Genomic DNA, 17,514 nt, shown 5'->3' with positions numbered 1-17,514 from the left:
GGCCAATCCATCACAAGGCCTCTCATACACACTATTAAACAACTTCTAGTTTGGTCAGGCTGCCAGATGCATTATTTTTTGAGAAATGTGTCAATAAATATACTCAGAATAACTTTTGGCTGCAACAGTATGTGGTGCAACATTACTGCTCTCATTATCGACCCATTTCAGTCAAAACCTTCTTCTTACCTAGGTCCCAGCTCCCTCACACCCTCACCCAACCTCTCCCTCTCAGTTGTCTTTGTGAAAACTTTCTCTAGTCTCTCTTGATATTGATCCATGCTCTCCCTCTCCATCCATCCATTTCTCGCTCTCGCCCCTCCTCTCTCCCTCTATTGATCCCCCCCCCCCGCCCTTTCTCCCTCTCTCTCCCCGCTTGCTGCTATCTGGCTCGGCCTTTGTCTTCTTATCGAGGTTTCGGGGTTTATTCTGGCTGCTGTTATTGACAGGCCTCTCGCTCCATGGCCAACTAATGCATCCCTAATCCCACCTTTGTTACTCAGGAATGTTCTGTCTCTCACACATACACACACACACACTCACACACATACATCCATACATAGGTTATGCTACCACATGAGTGTGTGTAAAGTAAAAAGGGGCAACAAGGATGTTGATCCCAGCTTTCTATTTGTTGGGAAAGCCATCTATCAATCAAAAAGGTCCTGCTGTCTGTGTGTTTTTGTATATGTGTATGTGTGTGTATGTGCATGTGCAATTGTGCACGTGGGTTTTGAGTGACAGGCCCGAATCGTGGCTGAGGACGTTTGATAAGCTTGTATTGTCGGTCGTCGCCCCCCCCCTCCCCCAACCACCTCCACCCTCCAAGCTCCCTCCACACCTCCACCTCGATAAGAAATACATTCGACTAGAGCTGATAACGGTGTCAGGAGCAGCAAAGCCCCACTCTAAAGAGACACACACACACACACACCACGCCACGGGAGAGGTGTCTTTCTTCAAATACCTTGGCTGTAAATGATACTCTCAACAAACAGCGACGACAACACCAGGAAAAAAAAAGATTCAGATATCGTGTGTGTGTGTGTGTGACAGAGGGTGTGTTTATAGTGAGAATGATGTGTGATATGGCTGGAGGATATGCTAGGCTTATTGAATAAGGTCTTACTGATAGCAACACTGTGTGTGTGTGTTTGTGTGTGTGTGTGTTGTGAACAGCAGAGAAAGAATACAGTAATAGGCTTAGAGCAGTTGAGGCAGAGTATCAGACTTAACAAACAACACACTGCTCTTAAAGACTGACTGACAGCTGTCTGTGTGTGTGCGGATGTGAACATACAGTATGTATGTGTGCATACATGAGCGTTGCTTGTGATTCAGTGTGCAACAAGCTCTCCAGATTCAGGTGGAACGTGAACATGTGTGGTTCTTTGTCCCAACGTACAACAGGTTTTACAATAAGATCTAGATCTTCAAAATGTCTCTCACTATAAGGTTAAAAATGTTGTCATCCAACCCAGAAAGGCCAACACCAGGCATGTAAACCTGCAGGCAAATAGTGTTTTAATCAAGTATAGAGCAATTACCTCAGACACATCATCACTAAGTAGAGGAATGTCATTTCTGTGAGTAGGAATTTCATCACCCTGGTGAGAAACATCATCACCAAGTTTTAGAAAGGTCATCACTGTAAACAGAGGCATCATCACTGTGACAAAAATGTCACCACCATGACTAGAAACAACATCAGCAATGACAGAAATGGAAATGCAATGACATGATCAGAAACAATTTAAAGTGTGAACTCTAAATACAATGTCAGTATTTTCATTTATCTGAGGTTTGTTTTCACAACATTAATGTTTGAACCATTTCCTAGTTTTAATACCAGTACTTTTTTGACACATCAAATGTACTGTACCACAACAAAGTTTTGATTCATTGATTAATGGATAGAAAGAAAATTTCTTGGCAAGTGTTTTGATAAAAGATTAATAATTTAAAGTAAAAAATCAGATGGTTCCTGGTTCACAAATGTAAGGTTTTGCATTCTAGTAAATGCAGGTATTTTGGGAGTTTTAGACAGTTGGTTGAACAAAACAAGACATTTGATGATATATATATTGGAGGATATGATGGCCATTTTTTCACTGCTGTCTGATATTTCGTAAATTATTAACAGAGTAATATAATTGACACATTGATAAGTAATGAAAATTATTGGTAGTTGCAGTCCTCAAAGTAATATTGGTTTACTGTTGATTGAATCGTGTTCCTTCGATATCTCATTATATTTTGGGTGTGACCAAACTGAAACGCTTGACTAAGGCAGTTTGTTTTCTTTTATTTCTTCTATAAGTAGGAATTCCCAAATTCTGATTTGTAATCAAATACATGGTCAGTTTTATTGTTCATGTTAGGTAAAGATCAGTTTTGTGAGATCAGAGAATTATCAGCATAACTCAACCTGATTTCAACCTCAGAAACATGTGTTGAACTAGTATGACTGGGGTATATACCATTCGTCTGCAGCAATGTCTCCAGCTCTAAGTACAGATGTAAATGCACCCAAGATGCACTGAGGACGCATTGAGATCTGATCACTCAGAGGTAGTCTGGACAGTACATGGCCCCATTCTTTTAGCAGTGTATATGTGAGTGTGTCGTTGGCCACACTGAACTGATGCATTCAACTGATGTCCTCTGTGTAAATGGAAGTTTGTACTTCTTTGTACTCATTCTACTAGTTCTCAAATCGATTTAGCTGGCTTAGTCCGTCTTAAAATTTTGAAGAGTGCATCAAACATCAGGGGTGATTTGGTTTGCATGGAACACGCCCAGAAATAGACCCACTCTGTATTGTTTTGGTTTCTTCTTCTTTTAATTTCCAGCAGACTGTACGGGAGGTGCATTTCTGCCTCCTGCCGGTTAAAAACAACAACATATTTGGTCTTTGTAAACAGAAATTATGCATGCGTTTATTTTCATATAGAGCAGGGAAGTGAAATCAGATCACAAGTGGCCACTGGAGTCGCATGTTAATGCCAAATATGAAGGGTCTATGACACTACAGTGAGTCACATGGGTTTATGAAGAAGCTTCTAAAATATGATTTTAGCTGGATTCAGTAAAGGCTGTCAATCATGAACTAGATATACTGCAGTGGCTGTTTGATTCAGGTATGACAGATGATAATCAAACTTTTAGGTTTTGTTATCAAAAACACAGCTTTTATTTAATTGTTTAATTTGGTTAAACATCATAAAATCATGGAGCAATATTGCATTGTGCTTTAATCACAGGTTGTATTAAATGCACCTTCTCTGCTGACTGGTTTCATTATGCCCTCATTCAGAGATATATGTATATGTCAATTTAAAAATGTTCAGAGCAAGAACTGTTGCTTCATATACCTGTAAATGAGCCACATAGCATGATTGCTTACTAGTTTTACAGATTTCCTCTAGGCTAAAAATGCTTTTGTTTTGACATTTGGTTACTGGTTCAACACTGTGACAAATACATTGGTAAGAGTCAAAATATAATATGTGTACATCATAAGTCATAGAATGTAAGCTTCATATTGACATAATGGTAAATTGTAATAGGAAGAGAGGAACATAAATGTTACCAGATTAAATGCTTTAGATGATGAATTGAGATTAAGAAATCTGAGACAAAGAAAAGCTAAATATAGACCTATGCTGAAGAAAAAGTTGACAGTATACAGTGAAAATGAAAGATAAGATAAATAAGATATTACTTATAAAAGCACAAATCTGTTGAGAGACAGGAGGTTGACAACATCAATATGTGGAATATTTTCTGTAGAAAAAGAAAAGAGGTAGAGAGATGGGGGGAAAGAAAACTGGTTGGACACACACACAACATTTGCACAGGTTGTCCATTACTGCAGTGAAAGAACAGTGACCTGTGAAGAGATTTCAGGAATAGGGCCGGTGCACGAAGCAAGGGGAAGACGAAGGAGATAAAGGAGGAAAGAGAGAAAAAGCGAAAAAGATAAAGAAAGAGTGAAATTACCAGAGGGCAGGAGAAAAGAGGGTTATTGTGCGTGTGCATTAACAGGGTATATGATGAAGTTAGTTTTTTTGTGTTGTGTGCAGTGACTAGGGGCTAAGGAGTCAGGAAGAGAGGGGGGGAGGAGGGGAAATCAATGGCAAATTACACGCGCTCGCCTGGCCCATTGTACAGTATGGCTGCTATATTCAAAAGAAGGCACTTCCAAGATGATGCAGCCAAATGGTGGATGGACTCCAAGATCATTTTTATTGATTTTGAAGAGCCGTCAATAGAAGAGAGGGGAGGAGTTGGGGGGGTATAAGTGTAAGTGTGTGTGTTGAGATTGGAGATGTGTGTCACAGGGCCAATACAATACCCCCGTAGCCCCGGCTTTTTGTCCCTGTCCACACATTAACAACACACCCTGTCCTCACTGCTTTTCATTTACATTAGTGCCTGGACGGGCGAGCGAAGGACACAGACACAGAGAAGGAGAGAGAGAGAGAGAGAGTTTTCCATTAAAGAATTGGTCTGGCAGCAGATGCTGGCATTGTTTGGGTTCGGGAGCGCAGAAATATTTGGTATTGGGGCTGATGATGTGAACATCGGTGGAGTCATCTAGTTTTCCACATCAGAGCTAATAGGTGTAAAGCTGTTATGAAGATTGGATTTTTGGTTGTCTGTGTGTTTGAGAGAGAGGGAGAGAGGGAGAGAGAGAGAGCAGAATGATTTTTAGGTACTCTGAAATTATTGAAGTCTCCAGCCCAAAAGAGTCCAGCTGTGTTGAAGTCTGAAGCCCTTAAATTGACCAAAAAGAAACGGCAAAGTCATCCCAAAAGCTATTTCACTGTTTGTGGAGCCTTGTTAGCTGGATGTCATCAGAGCCAGAATGAACAGATGGGTCATAGTGATACAGAGATATTGGTGAATGAGACTCTCAGTGTGTACATGTGGATTTACACACAAGACCTACACATTAAACTCACATATAATACCAAAATAGATAAATTAGAAAGTGAAAAACATACCGAATAGTGGCATTAATATTCACTCGTGTTTTTTAATAGAATGCCATGGTTAATTTCATAGTGAATTTAATGTTTCATATTTGAGTGCTGTATTTTCATGACAGGTATCAGTGGTTAAGAAAAATAGCAACTGGTTGGTACACTGGCTGACAGAATAATGAGCTTGTGTGTGTGTGTGTGTGTGCGTGTGTGTGTGTGTGTGTACATGATAAACTGTGGCAGCGAGTGATCATTTGATTCTATTAGATGGTGTGTGTATCACTGAGCGACATGGCAGCGCTAAATGCAGCAGATGTTAACTGTAGGAGGCTAAAACATAACAGCTTGGAGCCTTTCATTGGGGGCAAACACACACACACACACACACACACACACACACACACACGATGATCATCAGTGGAATGCAGACATGAATTGATACAACCCAGCACAGAAGTATGAACATATTCTCATATTATAATACTGTATGTATCAAACAGTGAATAACACCTTCACCCATACACATTTATGCAGCATATAGAGATGTTTCCAACTGTTTCATGTGCCAGTTGAAGAAGCTCTCAAATCATTTGCTTATATAACAGCAGCAGAACCACTAACAGAAAATACTTTTTTATAAGAAACGATCCTTTAATTTATTTTAAGTAAGAGTAGAGAAGTATCAGCTGCAATATGCAGCATATTAAGTATCAAAGTATAAGAGCTTGGCTCCTTTAGAGTAATCTAATATTGATGCATTAATCTGTAAATGATAGTTTTATGTAGCTGGTTGAGGTGGTGAAGTCCAGATTGTACTTCCTCGTTTACACAGCTTTGTTGTAAATTTGGCCATGCCTGTGAGAGTTGCTCACCGTCCACAGCCCACAGTGTATGACGGTGTGACCTGTGTGGTAAACGCAGAGTTTACAGATACCAAGTATACGGTAACCAGATGTGTGCGTGTGTGTATGTGTCCATTTTAGACAATATCTTGGCCTTGAGTCTGAGTATACTGATGGGTGTTTTAATCCTCAGTAAGAAAGCTTGCATCATTTTTTACATGCAAAGTTATAATGTGGAAAATATTTTAGTAAATATATCAGTTTGAATCCGAATGCTATTGAAATTTTAAGCAATTTTCCAAAACGTTGGCAAAAGTAAACCAATCAGTCAGTGTAAAACAGTAACATAACAGAACTGTTTTCAAAGCAGACATTTTGATTTGATGTAGTGGGAAAAGCACAGGTGTTACTAATGACATTAACATTGGCTTAATTCCATTTAAGTATCCCAATAAGCCATGACAGTGTGACAGGAAACTGAAGCAGTTAAATGGAGCTCAGCCATCATTAATTTCATTTTTTACACCTGTGATTTTCCAACTGTTACAAGTGAAAATCCTCCTGTGAAAAAGAGTGAGTTTAAAAAATCTAAATTTTTAGTTTGTCAGCCATCCCTTTCATCTTTCATCTGTGTGCTTTCTGTCAGGTGGAGGCAGAAGTGAAAGCATGTCCTGCAGTGTCATTACCTAGAGAAAATATATTTGACATCACCATTAATCACATCCTCTCGTAATCAATACTTTTTCACCTCAGGCAACCAACAAAAAACCTATAAAAACCTTGCAGTATTTATTTCTGATATTTACAAATAAATAATAATAAATAATAAATTTACAAATGAAAGCTTTTAATGCACAAATTCCAAATGCACATACATGTTTGGTATGGACACTCCTACGGGGCCTCTGACATGACCTTTCACACACACATGCATACACACACAGAACACACACACACACAGAGTTAGGCAAACAGTCTTGATTTATTTTCTCGTGGATCCCAACGCATTTCTACGTCCTTTATGAGCTGGTTGTGAAATTCAACAGGTGCTGTTTAAATAGGATGGAGACGGGAGTGTGTGTCTGTGTCTGAGTGTGTGTGTGTGTGTGTGTGTGTGTTCAGGGAGTGTTAAGTCACGACTTGCTCTGACCAGTGTTTGAGGCTGTCCTGAAACACACACACATTATCAGTGAGGTGCTAGGTTTCTCAGCCTGAAGATAAACACTGAACATTTATGACTTCTTCACTTTACAGCTTGTTGACTCTGTGATTCTGACTGTTAGACTTTCTGAGGGCCTGCCAGAGACTGTAGGATGAAATAACTGTGTGTGTGTGTGCATGTAGACAGGTATTGCAAAAAAAAAAGCAAATATTCTCACTCTATCAGTAACTGAGAATTTTGTGTTTTACGTATTGTGTGATTTTTTTACAGGCTGGATCTTGTACACCTGAAGGTTTACCAAAACATTCATTGTAATGGGACAGAAATGAGCTCTGTTGGATTCCGTTTTAAAATGTTTTCCACTTAACCCAAGGAAATACTAGACTCTGACAGATCAAGTAGTGTCTGAACTTGCTTATCAAAAGCAGGTCTGTGAAGGCCTGAATGAAGGTGAATTTTCATGACTGCTGGTCTCAGACTGAAAACCGTACCATTTGAACGTCATTATATGTTTTTAAAAAAAAGAAGTAAAACAGTTTATTTTCTCATCCTAAAGATATTCTCTCTGTGCAGTCAGCAAAGTCTCTTGGTGAATTCTTGGAGGTCTTTCTTTCCCTGTTTAACTTGTTTTGTAAACAGTTGCTAAATAGACAAGAAAAAGGGGGAACAGAGCAAACCTCAAATATTTACATGTATGTAAGGAGTGTTAGTTTCTCAAGCTGATGTCCTGCAGTAAATATGACACCAGACTGTGATGGTAAATAGACGACTTAGACCGACAGATGACTGGTGGCAAAGGTGAACTGTGTTCAGCCTCCAGATGTTTTGTTGTCTGCTGTTTTTTTTTAAATTTATTTATTTCCTTTGCACAGATTGTACAACTTCTTCTGTTTGTGTTGTGTGCAAATTAGAGCTGTGATGAGTTGATTAGTTAATTGCAAGAGTAAGAAAGAAAATTAATTGGCAACTGTCTTTTCTTTAACATTATAGTGAATTGAAAATATTTGGGTTTTGGACTTTTTGTTGGACAAAACAAGACATTTCACATCCTTCTGGGCTCTAGGAAACTAACCATTATGTGATTCATTGAGAAATTTAATTGGAAAATGAATCAGTTATGAAAAAGAACATTAGTTGCACCCTTAGCGCAGATTACTTCTTCCCAAGACTATATGTGAAGATTGCAGCAGAAACATTGTTATAATGGTAGTAAAAGTAAAATGACATAAGAAGAGAGGAAACGTAATGAACCTAGCTACAGAGTGAATGCATCAATGTACCTATATATGTGTGTGTCTCAGTGTGTGTGTGTAGCCAGGGGAATGTCCTGGTATGTTACCAAAGCAGAGCCATTCCCTTGCTAGCCATCCAAGTCCATCGCAGAGGTCTGATCCTGCCATGATCATCTCCAGACCTGGATAAATATCAAAAACTCCTCTCCTCTCCTCCGTCCTCACTAATCAGACACCAGGCTCAGTCACTTTGTCAGAAGACTAGCCAACATACTCTCAGTGTGGACCACTGCTATCTGTGTGTGTTTCTGCCAAGCTTAAATCTTCCTGCTTCTCCTGTTGCCTCTGTGCCTCTTTACCCTGGTGATCATGGCTTATATTCTCCCCCACACACATACAAACTACTGTAGTAAGCCTGAACATGAATGTGTTTGGTTGGAACTGACAGCATCAGACACTTGTGTTTGAAAGTATTGTTCAGGTTCTTTCACAAGTGCTGCACTTTACTCAGATGTCCATGTCCATGTCTGAGTGGGCATTCAGACTGACAGTAATGCTTAGTTAAAGGGTACAGGAGAAAATGAAACATGATCCAGGAAGTCCAGTTTGAGTAACACCAAAAAGACTGCACAGCAGTGACTGTGACTGAGATTTTGCATGGAAAGTTACCACAGCCACAGTTCCATCTAATGTCAAAGTGATCGCAAGATAAACAAATTACACTGTGTGCATGCGTTAATTGGCCAATGTAGTTACACTGCATTGTGTTGGGGCAAATGTTTAGTCATGTGAGGCATTGTTTCAAATCATCGCTAATATCGGCCTGAGGAGCAGCAGCTGAAGTGGGTATCATCTAATCTTTGTACTTTTAGAGAACACAGAACTTGTATTACAAAGAAAACAATTTGAAGTCCACAAGGTTTATCATTCAAGAGCCAAATACAAAGACTGTAGCACTGGGACTGTGGTTTAGGGTTGGGACTACACTTTCCATCAGAAATAAAAGTTTTAACCTCTTCAGTTTCACAGACACTACACATCTACAAGTTCAAAACTGTCATTGTAGTTTATTCAAGTGTAGTCAAGTGCTCAATCTTCTACAGATATTCACTGTGTCGGGTTGAATTACAGAGCAAAATGGTGCTAAATACATGAAATTTCCCATCTGGGGAAATTTTGCAGCCAGTAAGATTGGCATCACACGTTGGAGTTTTTATTATATACACCCACTGTATTTTCAGTTCAGCTTTTAAACAAATGTATGATACAGACTATGAATTGAACACTGTCATACACGGTGCGATAATACACTTTTTCCAACTTTGAAGCTACTTAAGAGGAAATTTAAGGTCAACACTTGAGTTGAAGTGGTTCAGTGTGTAACGGTTTGGGATAAATAGTTCAGAATAAATGTCATCAGTTGGTGTCCTCACGTATATAGTAATACAAACATGTGTGTATGTATCTGTGTGTGTGCAGGCGTGTGTGAAGGTATCATCCCGGCTCGGTAGCAGCTAGCTCGCGGCTAAATGACTCTCCACACTTCATTAGTGGCGACGAGGTGAGCTGCTCATCTCCTCATTGTTAGCTAGCGCTAAGCTGCAGTAATCCCAAACAAAGGGCTGGGGCCTCGCAGCAGCCTGTGCGGATTAGACCGCTTTCTAGAAACATCCGAGAGAGATTCATTCTCATTCAAATTGGCCTGTAAACAAAACCAGCGGTGGCCGGGAGAGAGATGAGAGAGGAGAGAGGAGAGAGATGAGTGTATGATGGAGTGAGTGTGAAATATCTTTTATGTATACATGTGTAATATAACTGCAGTTTGTGTATCTGTGTCTGTGTGTGTTGAGACCTAGAGAAGGTTTTCGTACAGGGGTAGATGCTTCAGAATCAAAGGGTGTGTGAGAGAGAGGCATAGAAGTGGACTGAGAGTTTGAATTTGAGCCCAGAGTATATTTAAAATGATTAAAAAGCATGTTATCTCACTTACTTATGGTATCTAGCCATGCACATAGTTTTGTTTTATTAGTTCAGGTTTTGAGATATCTGCGGCTAAGACTTCTGGCGCCACCCCAGGACAATGGGGGTCGATGGAATTTCAGGTTTGGTGCTTGAAACTTCACCTGAGCGTTAGCATTAGACAACACATCTAATGCTCAGGTACTTAGCCAGACAAAATAATATATTCTGCAGATTTTCACAATAGTTCACAGTTCTAGTAGAAAGATGTTGTCATCAATTATTGTAAATTTGATACCTGGCAAAGATCTATGTCTGAAATATTGCAGCTCTGATATTCCCTGTCTTAAGTGGTAATTGAACCCTTTCTTTCACAAAATAACATTTTAAAAGTTCAGCAGTAGCATGTCACTGTCCCAGGATAGCATGTTTCATGGGGAATATTTTTTCAGTAAAACTGACTGCACTGACGGCTAATAACATTAATGATGGTTCAGCTCCACTTCAATGCAATGCAGCAATTAATAGTGATATTGCTTACACCTGTGGTTGGATAAGTCAGAATGTCTGCTGTGTAAAAGGTCAAGAGAACTCTAGCTTCACTCCACATTTTCTCTTTGGCCATGTTTGTCCCAACCAACCACCTCCTTAGCCCTTCAGTTTTGAAACCACTAATTTAGAGTAACTGAGACATTGTGTCAGGAAATGGATGTTGCTGCTCAATTTTCCACAGATGAAATGCATTTCACCTCCTTTGTACTGGGGTGGAGGCACAAGTTTCAGAACTACATACAAACAGACATACAAAACCAAATCAAGGATGAAATGCACTTTTTTATTTTTTTATTTAGCTGAAGCATTTACATATATCCTTACCTGCACTTGCTTGGGAAGTTGCTGTGTTTTGTGCACTGCGAACCTGCTTTAGTGTGTGTGCACTGTCAAGCAAATATCAGTCTGTCAACTTGTTTGGCGTGACAGATGGCTGTAAACCAGATTCAGATGTTTTCATTTTCTTCCCTTTTCAGTGTGGCGGATGCAGCCACTGTAACAGTCACTCAAATGTGGAGAGTCGTCCTTTCAGTCCCTCTGCTAATCTGACTTGATCATTAACAACCATCAATCAGCTCAGTGAATAAGTTATTTTAAAGTAGGCTTCTTCATCTGGCTGATGTGAGGATCTGATGTTTCGATTTCAATTTTTAGTTTTTTTGGGCTTAATTTTGCTTTAAAATGCCACCAAATGCTCTTGCACATTAACAGTCAGTCACTTTTTCTGATTCTTGTCAGTCTTTTAAGTAATCGGTTGTTATTGGTTTTGATCATTATTAGCTGTCAATCAAATAAACTGAGTTATTATATAAATCATAATTTTAATATGATGTCAGTTGAATATTCAGATGATCTGATCATCAGTATTTGTGATCAGTCCAAAGATGATGATTACTATGTTAGTTTATAATGTCAGTCATGCAGTTGGTCAAATAATCTGACTTGAGCATTAGTAACCATCAGTCAAAGATAATGGTTTGGTTGTCATGACGTGAGCCTTAAATGGTGAGAGTTAACTTGTAATAAAGTATTTACATGTTATAAAAACTATCAATAACTACTAAATCTACAAACATGACATTTTCATCATCATCAAAGTCTGTAGTGGTTACTGTGTTCACTCATCCACCCTGCTTGATTTCACATTTAATCTTAAATCTAACCTTTTCTCATTACACAGTGATGTTTCGCTGGTTCTTAAATTGGTGTTTTGGTTTTTATTTTAACAGTATCACTGAACTCTATGTGTAGAAAACATATACAAATATCTTCTATCGTTTCTGTTCACAATGGAATGTGCCATTGTAATTTCTCGATGAAATGTGCCTGTTCTTTGTCGCTGGTTATTGTTCATACCTCCCCACACACCTGGGGATGATTGCTTAATCACTGTAAAAGAAGGTAAATGAAGGCTTCTTTGTCAAAATGCAACATTTTATCATTATCTGAGAACATACCACTGTTGCAGCAGTTGTATATGGAATGGCTGTGATTAACACAAGCATGAAGTCAGCTTAATGTTTTATAGTCGACGTGATTCTCTGTCGGTTTCTTGACCAAACTTTGTGTAAGATTGTCACAATTATCCACTTTCATGACAGTGAAGACGATGGCTTTGTTGAAGATGGTGATTATGACACTGAGTGTGATGAAAATGAGTAGCTCATTAGTGACATTTATTACATTATTCTAATGTCATAATTATATATTTATCTATTTGAGCTTTTTTGAGAAACTTAACCGTATCAAAGATGATTTAGAAACAAAATCAAGAGTCTAAAGCCATGCTAGCACCTCTTTGAGGGCGTACATAGACACAGTGGTGCTTTGAGCTAAATGCTCACATGCTGATGTTTAGCAGGTGTAACATTTCCATGTTCACCATCTTGGAATACATCCACATTTAGCTTGTAAAGCATTTTTTTTCTCTCCGTTTCAACCCTCCATCTAGACTAAAACTGTGTTTTTTCTCCTAACAGACTGAGCCTCTGGAGTTTGTAAATCTGAAAATGCCAGCATATTTCAGTGTGTATGGGATAAATGGAGATTTTGCAAAATGATGACCTAAGTCAGTCATGTGAGGGTTGGGGGCTGTGTGGCAGTAAAGTTAAGACGACCTTTAGTCGCTTCTAACATTCACTGTGATTGTCCATTGTAAAGGCCAATATACTGTGACTGAATGCACGACAAAGCTGTTGTCATAAACCTGTATTTATGTTGATTTTTGCCCTCATGATTATGAAATAAGGATTTTATCACTGCAGTGCAGCAGCTTCGGAATGAATGCTGGTTAGCATGTAGTGTTTATGGTCAGTGATACTGTTTCACACTTGTTCAGTTGTCTGAACAACAGCAATGGAAATATATGTGAATGAAAACAACTACATGGTGAATTTGGCTGCGTCACTACAGAGATCAGGAGGACACTGCAGCTGTGCCTGTAGCCTAATGAACAACCTAGACATGTCAATGTGGATGCAGATCTTTTAGGATTCATCCTCTGGGGACCATGAATGGCCATACAAAATTCATGACAATCTATGACAATGGTTGACCGAGCACCAGATCCACACTGCTAAGAGCCACACCACTATCATGGGTGGGAAATAATAATTTTAGGGTCAAATCTATTTCTAAGCACGGTAACTTAAAAGAGAAGACCAGCAGAAACTTTCTCTATCTGCTCTGTTTGAACTGTTTATGTTGCATTCTTTGTTAATGTGATCCCACCAGAGAGTGTTGTTCTGTAAATATCTGACAGCTGTGTCTGCGTGTCTTTCTTCCTGCCTGCTTCCTGAACAAACAGGACTGGCAGGACTGACCAACCACCTCCACTCTGGTGGTGGTCAGCATTTTAGTATCTTTTAAAGCTCTAATCCTCAACTTTACAGTGTCTGTCCTGCACTTTTCTGAATCTGACCATGTCCGGACTACAGCAGATAAATTTGAAAAATGTTTACATATGGAAATTTGTGTCCACTCTAGCATTTTCTAGTCTTTATTGAAAAGTTTGTCCACGCTGAAACTCGTAAAGCAACATCAAAGCTGTGCATTACATCATCTGGTAGAGTGGGACAGTCACAGGCCGGTTACTCTGCTGAGCAAGCAAAACCCTTAACTCTGTCACTTACTGTTCTCCATCATGACATATTCTTTATTTCAGTGTGGCCAAATTCTGAATTTTGCATATTTTACTGTTGTCAGACAATTTAAAGAGTATAAAATAGGGATTTGATTGTAGTTTATAAATGTAGGCCAGATAAAAAGGACAGTAATCCCTGTACTGCTGTACTAAGAAAACTACTTGTGATTGTCACAGTTACTGAGGAGAAAAATATTGACTTAATTTACTGAGGAAAAGTTGTTTTTAAATTGATTTCCAATATTTCATCAAAATTTAAAAGAGATAGTAGCTTATATCACTGTTAATGTAAGAGCCATTTTAATAAAGACAAGAAAAAAACATTTTGAAATTCTATGCTACCACTGTACATTGTATTATTGTCTTTTCAGGAAAATTTTGTATTTGATTCATGTTGTTAATGTTGTAGTAGTTAAAATGTTGCCATTTTGACATGCTACTTTATTCCTATTGATGTTTTCGTGGCCAATAGATGAGTATTTTTTTTTAAAGTAAATCTTTTTAAGTTACTGGCTTTTGAAGGGTTGTTTTGCATCAGATTCAGTGCTTTCACAAAGGCATTTAACTCACTAGTGGTGGATTTTGGGAAAACAGAAAAGAGTGCTGCTACAATAGCATCACAACAACCAGAGATAAGGAGAAGCCAAACAAACGATCCTCCAAAACATTTTAATTTGCCAAATCTAGATACTGAGTATCTGCCAATATCTTGCTTGCAGATCAACTTGGAATGTCCCTCAGCAAAACAAATACTGATCAACCTTTAAGATTATGCATTGCAAAGCAGGAGGGATGGGTGAGAGTGAGGAAACGTGGCCTGAAAAGCAGATTTGAACTCACTGTATTGGACATACTTATGACACTCATGTTGTGAACCTTAATACTGCCCCAGCATGAGCCTCAAAACAGCCATTAGGCGAAGCTATTTCTGCTCAAAGGCGAGAGTAGCAGTGTTAATGAATGAATATTTTGTGTGTGTGTGGTAATGTTTGTGTGTTTGACATGATTGACAGTTGGCTGGCCATGTCTCCTTCAACAGGGCCCCCCTTTTCACTGATTACTGTGTCAATGTGTCTGCATCACACACACACACACACACACACACACACACACACTAACACAATGCTATGCAGATACACAAAGGGAATAGAGCCCACTGTGGATCTCCCATCAGGCTGAGCTGCGAGAAAACACACAAAACAGACGCAGCAAATGTGTCCGCTCTCATGCATATGGAAATACTAATGTGTGTGTAATATGAATGTGTGTGTGGAAATATGCTTTGTGTGTGAGAGAGAGAGTCAATGGCCAACTTCAATGTAAAATGCATTAGCATTCAGTCATGTTGCTGGTCCTTCTAAAGGCTCTCATGGTGCCCTGGTCTGTCTCTCTCTCTCTCTCTCTCCCCCTTTCTCTCTCTTGCTCTCTCCCCACATTTTTTTTCAACATGCTATCATCATATTCTCTGGCCTCTGTGGATGGGTTTCTAATTAAAAGTGCTCCAGCTCTCTAATATGAGTGGTATAACTGTGGTTTAGACTATATGGCACAGATTGATCAGATAAAGAGCCAAGGTCATATTTCTTTACTGCTAAGCCTATTCACACTGAGAGCACTGATCCCCTCTCTCTCTGCCTGTCTCTCTGTCATCCTCCCCCTCGTTCTCTGCCTCTGTGTTTGTCTCTGAGTCTTCAAATCTTCCTCAAGCACTTAGATTCTGCTGCTTTTTCTTTCCCCCTTTTTCACTCTGACTTGGCTATAGTGGTCCTGCGTGGTCTCTGCTGTGTTTCTACATTACAAGTCCAGGAATCACCTGTCAACAGCTCTGTGTCTTTGGATGGTTTGATGTAGACGTAGTTCCCATATAAGCTCAGTGATGGGTCAGCATTGGCTAGAGTATACAGTATATGTCTGTCTTTCTCATGGGTTTTCTGTATCTATAGGTGGTGCTCTTATGATTTTCTACTCAGTCATCATGGTGCTGCTGAAAAACGCTGCTCGGCAATAAATAATTTGCAAAAAATTGAAATTCAACAGAATAGGCACGTATTTATGGAAATAATGCAGATTGTTTGCTTTGAAAAAATCTGTTTTAAAAACCCCTGTCATTGTCAGTTGTATCAAAATGCTCAGTAACTTTAATAATTATTTATATTGTATTTTATCTTTGCAAGGACATGGAGAAAAGTGCTTTTGCTCTTGAATCCAGGCTTTTCAAGACTTGGTGTTTGTAGCAAACAGTCCCATAGTGCAGGAAAAAAGCCTGCACAAAGACAGAAAGTTGCTGACAATAATGCTTAATTCACAACAACAAGATTTTTTCACATTTTGTCAACTTTTGCACATGAAACAAAGTGATATTTTTGCATTTGAAGAATCTCATGTAACATCAGGTGTGGACATTTTTCTTTGATTCAACTTTAGTACACAATCCTGCCAAATACATAGATATATATTTTTAATGCTTCCAGTGTGATGAAGGCTGTTGTAGGATGTGCGGCCTTGTCCATAATCCAGTGTGTGTTGATATACTGTACATACATGTGTTTGGTGTAAGGCTGAGAGATAATGGTTACAGAGGGAAACTGATTCTGTGTGTGTGTGTGTAGCTCTGTGAACTATGCCAGGCAAGTTGAAATGGGATTCTTTGCTCTTTTCCCCTCATCTTTCCTGCCCTCCATTATTCCCCCTTTTATCCCCTCTCTCCTCTTTGCCCTTCTCTCCTTCCCTGCCTTCGTTTCTCTCTCCTCCTCACCCAGCATCCCCTCATCTACTGCTCCTATCTTTTACTGCTGCACACCCACCCTCACCCACCCACACCCCCCCAACCTCCTGTGATAGACAGGATGTCCTTACCTTGTAACGATCACTGACATCCAATATGTTTGGCTTGGGATCATCCCCTGTGTGTCCATTGTGCTTTCTGTTAAACGCTTTATTGATTAGCCATGAGTTAATTACAAATTACATCAACCGTGGGTAGAGTAAGGTGGCTCCTACACGGCTGCAGGATCCATCCTGGAGGAGCTAATACATGTTGACTTCACACACACCTGCAGGCAGCACATCTCAACCTTAGCAGGTTACATTAGTCTACCTGATTTCCCCCCTATTAACACCCATGCATTTATGACATTTCACAGTGCCTTATCAATGCTTTAGGGGCATGCAATATTTTCTGGGTGATTGTAGTGAAAAGGGTACTAGAATTGGAAACAGGAGGTTTCTGCGAGACACCAAGGATATGCCCTGAATACTTAATTTTATCAAGCACAACTTGACTCACCCTATGCAAAATTATGAGACTGTGCCAAATCCACAGCAGACCTTTGGAGGCTAATGTATTCTGGATTTAAGCTCCATTGTAAAACCCATAACACGCCTGCACCTGACCTGCTCTGCTGCAACCCCAAAAACAACCTCTCACCTCTGACTTTTGCACAAAGTTGTGAAACGTTGACACTCTAATAATAATAATAATAATAATAATAATAATAATAATCTTGCAACTTTTAAAAGCAAGCACTTTTTCGAGCCTTCCTTTTCATACCGTGTCAGTTTCTCTTTGACATTGCCATGTACTTTGTGCAAAAGGAAAAAGAAGCGAAAAAAATCTTTATCAAATCCCCATTCTGAG

At 39.3% G+C, this 17,514-nt stretch overlaps 1 long non-coding RNA gene across 7 annotated transcripts in view; it reads left to right on the top strand.

The window, feature by feature from the left end:
- LOC127143480 (uncharacterized) overlaps window positions 1–17,514 on the top strand; it is a 151,455-nt gene that overhangs the window by 87,106 nt on the left and 46,835 nt on the right. The gene's annotated exons all lie outside the window — the stretch shown is intronic.

Source organism: Lates calcarifer, linkage group LG17, assembly GCF_001640805.2.
Source record: "Lates calcarifer isolate ASB-BC8 linkage group LG17, TLL_Latcal_v3, whole genome shotgun sequence".
In the NCBI taxonomy this organism is placed as follows: domain Eukaryota; kingdom Metazoa; phylum Chordata; class Actinopteri; family Centropomidae; genus Lates; species Lates calcarifer.
Note: the sequence above shows the minus strand (reverse complement) of the source record. Positions and strands in the feature narration are given on the sequence as shown.